The sequence below is a fragment of the Quercus lobata genome, chromosome 1 (genome assembly GCF_001633185.2).
Source record: "Quercus lobata isolate SW786 chromosome 1, ValleyOak3.0 Primary Assembly, whole genome shotgun sequence".
Taxonomy (NCBI): Eukaryota; Viridiplantae; Streptophyta; class Magnoliopsida; order Fagales; family Fagaceae; genus Quercus; species Quercus lobata.
Genome location: NC_044904.1, coordinates 54,518,752 through 54,526,628, shown reverse-complemented (window position 1 = coordinate 54,526,628; position 7,877 = coordinate 54,518,752). Strand labels below are relative to the sequence as shown.

At 35.2% G+C, this 7,877-nt stretch overlaps 1 pseudogene; it reads right to left on the bottom strand.

Annotated features, from left to right (window-relative positions):
• Nucleotides 1-1,330: 1,330 nt before the first annotated feature.
• On the bottom strand, nt 1,331-4,246 carry LOC115955786 (annotated as a pseudogene).
• Nucleotides 4,247-7,877: the final 3,631 nt, after the last annotated feature.

Below are 7,877 nucleotides of genomic sequence, written 5' to 3'. Positions count from 1 at the left end.
CATTACATTGACAAATAAAAACTATTTCCCCAACCCCAAAGGAAAAACCCAACAAATCCTACCAGTAACAATGCTAAAGGAGGGAAAGAAATATCACTCTAAAGAATATAAAATATTCTATTGAGTAAGTTCCAAGGCAGAGTGCCAGAGAGTCTTACATATAGAGAAAAATATACTAAAAAGTAGAAATAAATCATATCCAAAAAAAAAATCCAAAAAATTTCAAATACCACATTCAAACCCACATTCAACTTCTATCCAAAAAAAAAAAAAACCACGTTCAAATTTATCCCCAAAAAAAACCCTACTTTCAAATATTTAACAAAACTTTTGGATAACTACTACTAAAAAAACTTAAGGAAGTTAAAAATATGCAACACATGTATATGTTCTGAAATTCAAATTCTTAAAAAAAAAAAAAAAAAAAAAAAAACTAGCCTCTAAGCACACGCGTGAAAGGCTCTTCTATTTTTTGGGTAAGGATTAATTTAGAGCATTTATTATAAATTAGGATTACTATATTTTCCAATTACAAAAAAAACCTAGGGGTGTGATGAAAAATTATTTCACCACACATAATACTCATCACACCCCTAGGTTTTTTTTGTGATTAGAAAATGTAGTAATTCCAAATTATAATAAATGCTCTAAATTAATCCTTACCCAAAAAATAGAAGAGCCTCTCACGCGCGTGCTTAGAAGCTAGTTTTTTTTAATCTGTATTCACATAATTTTTCCTTCCAAATTTTCATCAGGTTCTTTTCATTTCAAGACTCTGTGATTACTACATTCTCTAATTACAAAAAAAAACTTAGGGGTGTGATGAAAAAATTATTTCACCTACTAGATTTTGTGATATTTTTAATTTTTTCATCACACCCCTAGGTTTTTTTTTGTAATTAAAGAATGTAGTAATCCCAAATTATAATAAATGCTCTAAATTAACCCTTACCCAAAAAAATAGAAGAGCCTCTGAGCACGCGTGTGAAGCTAGTATTCCGTAATTATTATCCTTTTTTACCAATTTTGTTTATGTAGTAATCAACGTGTTATTAATTGGAAGATAATGCTATAATTTAGTATTAACCTATAGGGGGAGGAAAAAAAGATCCATTGAATAAATCTTATAAATAGTGCATATAATGAAAATGCATAATGAAATCGTAACAATAAAACTATTTACAAAATACATGAGGTGACCTTTACAAAAGCTATTATGAAAAGTTGATGGATCAATGTAGAAAAGTGAAATATTTACATTAGGTAAAACTATAAAATAAGTCACTACATCTGAAACATGGAATATGTGAACTTATTAATATTATGCCAGCTACAGTGGAGAAGTTGGTGGAGCAATGTTATTTGTTCCATATTCTAATTGCTTTCCAATAGCATTTGCCATGAACCTATGAAACAAAATGTGTGTGTCTGTGTTATTAATAGAGACTTTAAAACGTACACAATAATGAGAAGTACAATAAACATCAAGCATAAACTTGTGAAATGAAATATTTAAACTGACCTTGTGATGATATTGCATAGCTTCATGTATGTGAAATGGTCTACTTCAGCTTAGGACTTGAAAAACTATCATTTAATTACCAAAATTAAAAAAAAAAAAAATTATATCCAAACTATGTAATTAAGTATTTTTTTTTTTTATTTAAAAAGGTAGATGTTGTAATGATTTGTACCTGCTTTATTATTGCATCGTCCTTTACTCTCATTTTCTGTTTATCTTTACTATTTTGGATGTTGAAAATTGTATCGTCCTTAGTTTTTTTTGTTCGTTTCTTTTTTTTCTCATGGATGTTGGAAACCACATTGTCCTTGATTTTAATTCTTTGTTTGTCTCTGTTAGCATGAGCGTTAGAGATCACTTCGTCCTTCATTTTCCTTTTTCTTTATTCTTATGGATGTTGGAAACCTGATTGCTCTTGACATTGATTTGTTGTTTGTCTTTGTTCTTGGAGCTTCAAAATGAAGAAAAACAATTGTTTGTATATTAAGACTATCAATTAGTTATTTTCCTATTTTAAAAAATAGCGTAACATACCTTTCCAATTCTTGTGACTCTAAAACTCGTTTCACTTCTTTCCAAAGCTCTTTCTTGTCAGCTTGAATAGTGAATCCCCAACCAGGTGAATAAATTTCCAATTTTCGAACCTAACCCATACGCAGCATGACATTTTTTTAATATTAATTTTGATAAAATAATAGAAAGGGATGCTGATTAAAGATATCATTAAAAAGAACTATACCTTGTTATCAATGGCCTCCATGTTTAATATTGAATGATCATCCTTCCAATTCTCCCAATGAGCAGTAGGAACAGCATGCACTCCATTATTTAGCATAGTGGACTCGATCCTCACATTTGAGTTGGGCATCCTTCCTGTTACCAATTAATTGTATGCATAAAAAATATCAAGATTTAAAATATTAAAACATAGACTGCACAACCATTAAAATTTGTAAATTATTAAAATAATCTATATGTAAGACAGTTTTTTTCAGTTGTTAATTAATACCTATGATGAAGGAAACAAAACATCTTTATACACAATATTTCTTGTGTGAACACCTTCCTCCTCAGGTATTCTTCCTTTTTGCACCAATAGTTTTGTGGTGGATTGGGAGACTCCCCTTGACAACGCCACATATAATTGGTCATGACTAAAAACATGATCAGGAAGATAAATTCCAACAGTTGGAATTGTCTGACCTTGCGCTTTGTTTATTGTAAGTGCAAAACTCAAACGTACAGGAAATTGTCATCTGATCATTACAAATGGCAGGTGTACATTTTCTATTGTCTTCAAATGGATTCTTGGCAAAAAAAAACGCGTGTACCCACATATTGTCAAGTCAAAATTTCAGCGTCAATTACGTTGTTAAAACATTCTCGGCATATCAATCTTGTACCATTACATAATCCGGCTTTTGGATCTATATTGCGCAACAACATAATTGGAGCACCCTTTTTCAGCCTTAATATATGTGGTGGTAAACCCCCTGGAGATATAGAATTTAGGAATTCTTGTTGATATAGATGTTGCGTATCTCCTTCAACCTCATCAAAAGAATGTAATGTAAACTCATCTCCTGGAAACTGAGAAATTATCTTTGCATTAAGCTGTTCAACATCATCATTTATAGGTGTTAGCAAAGCCCTATCAACCATATACCTTGCATCATTGGCATGTTCTTGCAAACTTGGGAAAACTTGATCAATTAAGTTGTATATAGAATGTTGACCCTCCCGTTGCATTGCCATTGAAGGGGGTAGTTTAATCAAATCATCCATTATAAATTGTTCATTCCCATCACCGATGTGTTGTATATACTTAGCAAACTCTTCATCGTTGATAGACCTCATATTCTGCTTCAAATGTAACACTTTGACGTCTTTCCACAATGGGGACTTGACTATGCATGCATCAATCATTTCTGCCTTTGTACCCTTTGGAACAACCGGAAGTACTTGACGAAAATCTCCCCCCAAAATTAGCACCTTCCCACCGAAAGGTAAATTTTCTTCTATAATATCTTTAAATGTTCTATCTAAAGATTCAAGTGCACGTCGATTTACCAATGGGGCTTCATCCCAAATAATTATGGTGGCACGTCTAATAAGTTCAGCTAAGTCTGATTGTTTACTTATTGAGCAAGTAGATGAAGCATCAGGATTTAAAGGAATCTTAAACATGGAATGCGCTGTTCTTCCACCAGGGAGCAATGTTACTGCTATGCCAGATGTAGCTGTGACAATTGCAATGTGACCGGCTTTTCTCAAGGTTGCCAATATTGTGCGATACAAAAATGTTTTCCCAGTTCCTCCTAGCCCATCGACAAAGAATATCACACTTTCCTTACGATCAATAACTGTCATGATTGTCTCATATGCAACTCTCTGGTCATTATTCAACTTCTCAATTAAAGTGAGTTCTTCATCTACATTAGGAACAGTTAGCTCATCTTGTATGAGTCTTGGTACAGTTGAATCATTATCACATTCTCTAGTTGAAATCGGCAAATCATACTCTGTGATGTGCTTTCCATGTTGCAAGAGCAACGCCTCTAAATCATTGAGAAGTTTATTTGTACGACGTGTCTCTATTGTAACAGATGCTGATGGGTAATCTTCTGCCATATATGGGTAGAACTCATTCCACAATTCTCTTACTCCAGTTGGTAGAAAAAATACCAATATTGTTGCAAACAATCTTCTTAAAGCTGACGGCATTCGAATGTCTCTTGCTTCAAGCAGACACTATCGTATGCTGTTATCATTCTCTAGTAAACCCCTTTGTTCAGCTGCTTGCTTAAAAATTGGATAGGTTATCCCATTGACAATCAATAAATCGTCAAATCTTGTTGGTCCCTTGACATGATTAAGAAGAACACGCAGATTGAACTTCTCTCCATCAAATGGTGAAACAGTATATACCCTGCCCACTATTTTTTTATAAGATCTTCTTCGTGTCCATGTTTTGTTTTTATAATCCCAACAATAATGCTTAGGAAACTCTCTATATAGATAATTTTGTGCATCATGATCAATCATATTCATATAAAAAAATTCAGTGAGCATTGTCTTTTTACTTCGCTCCAAAACATTAGCAATAGGTTCATGTGGTCTAAAGTGTACCTGTTGTCTATCTGGAGGATGAATTTGCAAACGAAAAACAGCAGGATACATTCGATACATAGGAAAAGCAAATATCTTCCAACATGCCTCTGGAGCACATACCTATCTTGCATCAATGTACTGTTGGATCTCATCATAATTTGGGTCTGGTCTAACTTCCATAGAGACACGATCTGAGCCTTTATACACATATTTATATAAGTATTTTACACTCTTGATACTGCAACATATTTCAACATTAATATGGAAATTATATTTCAGCAGTAACCAAGGATTATATGGAACAACCTAAGTGTTGTCTACCATAATACTGCAATGATCATTCAATGGCACAGGATTATTAGTATCATATCGTTTGTAAACAGGATATGAGTCATTGCCTTGGTAGGTTTCTAGCGAGAAAGGTTTTGGATATCCTTTTTTACATCGCCCATTTTTCATACACGGTGATCTCGGATTTTGTACTCCACAAGGACCATGTATCATATGCTTCAATACAGCTTTATGTAACTGAGGTTGTTCCTCCTTACATGGTATTTCTACTTTAACAACTCGATCGTAATCCTCTGGATTATGCAATTTATCACCTTCATCAAGAATTATAAGCATATGTGCATGTGGTAAACCCCTTTTTTGGAACTCAAAGACCTGCACATATACAATAACTCTTCCGAGAACCCCCTTAACCATAATATCATCTTTCAATTCTTCAAATTTCGATTTAAAAACTCTTGCAAGCAAGTCTAGGCGATCTTGTGCGGTTTGTGCGGCTAAAAGCTCATTTTGGATTTCTTCCCATCCTGGATTACACGTCATTGTGATGAATAAATCTGGCTTCCCAAACTTTTGAACCAATGACATTGCATCTTGAAATCGTTGGATCATATCGCGCGGGCTTCCCACAAATGATGAAGGTAGAATGGTTCTATGTCCAACATTTCCTAAATATAAGATGAAAAAGTTGGGTCATTAAGAAATATTGATACCAATTTGTCATTAATAAAGTAATGTAAATTTCAAGTGTAAAGTTTACATTACCAGTATCACTCTCTCCTTCATGGAAAGCATCTTGTAGGCCTTGGTACAAATCTACCCTAATAGAATCTTGATTGTGTTCAAACCACCTAAGCTTGTGTGTTTCAATTTTTACATAATTATCAACAACATATTGTTGTGAAAGGCATCCTCCATAACAAATCATTGATAAAGCATCGTCGCGAATCTTGGACATTAGTAAAAATAGATGTAGGTTCAGTTATTTTAAAGTGTAAGCGGCATTTTGAAGTAAAAAAGTTTGAAAATAATAAAACTGTTACCTGAAAGATGTATGCATAATAATCACGACATAACACTTTATTTCTATTAGCGTCGCGTGTGTTGATATCCCATCCATATGTTCCAAATGGGAAAAGTATTGGGTACTGCAATGGATCATAATATCCTGCTGTATCTTGAACATTGATCAAATTACCACCAAACGTTTGAACCAAAATATCTCTGCCACTTAAATGACCAGCTTCTTCTCCTCCTACAATAATAGCTGCCACTTGGGAAGCACTGGGAAGGCAATATTGAGGTTGGTTCAGAGGTTGTTCTTTAATAAGGAGTTTACATTGATGTAAATTTGGACTTCGAGATAGTTGACGAAATTTCTCCATAAATGGGTTATGCATGTCCAAGATCCTTTGAATAAGTCACACAATATCTTCATGAGCTTCTACAGATTGAGACATTCTGCGTTGTATTTCAAGATTGGTGTCGTAGATATACAATTGTAGATGTTGCACACTTAGAGGTGTATGTGGTAAAAGACTACCAATTCTATGATAGATGGCACCTTGGGCACGAAATGTATATATTCCTCGACTATTCAAGGCCACGCTTTCATCCACGTGCACACCCATAGAGGTAAATGCAAACATGTTGTTGTAAAATCGTATATATTGCTTGAAACGTTTGCCCCGTGGTGTTTGCTCACAAATGAGCTCCCTAAATTCAGGACAAATTGGTATGTTGGGTAAAGATATTTTTCCATCCTTGCAACACATCGAGGATGTCTCTCGATGGAACAAACGGGCATTACAAAAGCTACATGTCTTTGGTTGTGGTAGTTGATACCTAATGGTCTCTATACCTTCTTTATAATCCTTTGCACAATTGTATCTGCCTCGCATACAATTTATTACATGTGCAATACCATCAAATGTGTTGTCAACACCTAATTTTTATTTTGAGGAAAAAATTAGTGATAAAAAGTGTTATGATAGTTGTGAAAGAAAATATTAAAATTGTATCAAATATGATGTTGTGAAATAAGCAAAATATTAATTGTAGGGACACAATTTTTAACGACCCAAGAATAATGTTGGTCTCGTATGTAAAAAGGCCCGAACAATATAATTCATAGAGAGTGGGATAGAAAGGCTGGACCTTGGTCGTTGGACGGCAGTTTATTCATGATTTTCATGGAGGCCCATACGAAGGTGGGTTTGGCCTGTATAGCTAAGCCTTACACGGATGTGGTTTGAAAGAGTTGACTCCTCGGACTTAGTCCGAGGGGCGTCTCATTCTCACCATTCTTCTCCTTTTTCATAGGATCCCCCCCCTTTTGTCTCAGCTTTCCTTCCCTTTTATACTGGTATTTACTTCCCGTTCTTTACCTACGTGTCAGTTTTTCCTTTTTTGGGGTAAGTACTCGTCCTATCAATCCATACGTCAGAGTGGTTGGGGATGGTTGGGGGAAAGTTGAATAGCAGGGTCTGGAGTATGGGCTTGTCAGGTGTTGGGCTCCATATTACGGCGTGGGCAGCTTTCTCCCTTATAATGCTCTTGTAGTGAGTTGGTCCTTTACTTCAGGCGTTTTGTGAGGTGTTGAGCATGAGGTCGTCCTCGGCCACATCCTTGGGCCTTTAAGGGACTTTCATCATACATCCTTGGTTGTAGGGCTCCTCGGCCTGGGTTTTGGGCCCTTAATACAAGGTGGGCGGAGATCGCAGATTTTGGGCCCCACAATAGCCCCTCAAAATCCTACTGCCTAACCTTGTTATTGGGGAGGAGGGTTTTGGTGAGATAGGGCCCACATCATGGCTCACTTTAATTCTGTACTTCTACTAATATTTGTGTTTTCCCACTTACATGTGAGACGTGCCAAATTAAGAGACATTCCTTTATTCACTCACGCGGAGTCCTTTGATGCTCCAGTATTCGAGGCGCGCCTTCATGAGGA